General features: G+C 62.8%; 1 protein-coding gene across 1 annotated transcript in view; it reads right to left on the bottom strand.

Annotated features, from left to right (window-relative positions):
• Positions 1–829, bottom strand: part of AIFM3 (apoptosis inducing factor, mitochondria associated 3) — a 186289-nt gene that overhangs the window by 142947 nt on the left and 42513 nt on the right. The gene's annotated exons all lie outside the window — the stretch shown is intronic.

Raw genomic sequence — 829 nt, 5'->3', positions numbered from 1 at the left:
AGCAGCAGAGGGAGGGACAAGCAGTGGGGAGGCAAGTAGAAGGGGGGACACATAGTCTGACTCCAGACCCTTGTCCCTGTGCCACTTGCTGCCCCCTCATACCTATTATCCTTTCATACCTTGTTTCCCATGCCTTCCCCACTAGTGTCTGCCCCCAAAACACACAACTGCACACGTACCCTGAACTCCTCTCTGCCACTGACTGCTTGCCCCCCTACCTCTGCATTCTCTGCTACTGGGTGGTTCTGCACTGTGTCCCTCATGGGTGACTGGTGCTGCCTTAGTCGGGGGGGGGGGGGGCACATGCCCCCCTCTGCAACCAGTCTCGCTGCCCCGGAGTGGGGGGGGTGTCCTCCTGCTACTGATCTCGCTGCCTGGGGGGGAGGGTCCCCCCTGTGGCAGATGCTGCTGCCCAGAGGGAATTCCCCCACAGCCGATTGCTCCGACCAATCACTGCAGCTGCTTCCAGGGGTGAGGGGCTGCGGCTGCTTCTGGGAGCAGCTGCAGCAAGTGGGAGGCGTTTGCAGCAGGGGGAACTGGCGCTCCTGCCTGCCCCCCCTGCTCATCGCCTAATCAGTGAGCGTCGCTGACCCCTGTGGCAGATGCTGCTGCCCAGAGGGAATTCCCCCACAGCCGATTGCTCCGACCAATCACTGCAGCTGCTTCCAGGGGTGAGGGGCTGCGGCTGCTTCTGGGAGCAGCTGCAGCAAGTGGGAGGCGTTTGCAGCAGGGGGAACTGGCGCTCCTGCCTGCCCCCCCTGCTCATCGCCTAATCAGTGAGCGTCGCTGATCAGGGGGTGCACCCTATGCATCGCCACTGGTGTCCCTT

This window comes from Alligator sinensis, unplaced genomic scaffold (genome assembly GCF_000455745.1).
Source record: "Alligator sinensis unplaced genomic scaffold, ASM45574v1 scaffold295_1, whole genome shotgun sequence".
In the NCBI taxonomy this organism is placed as follows: Eukaryota; Metazoa; Chordata; order Crocodylia; family Alligatoridae; genus Alligator; species Alligator sinensis.
Note: the sequence above shows the minus strand (reverse complement) of the source record. Positions and strands in the feature narration are given on the sequence as shown.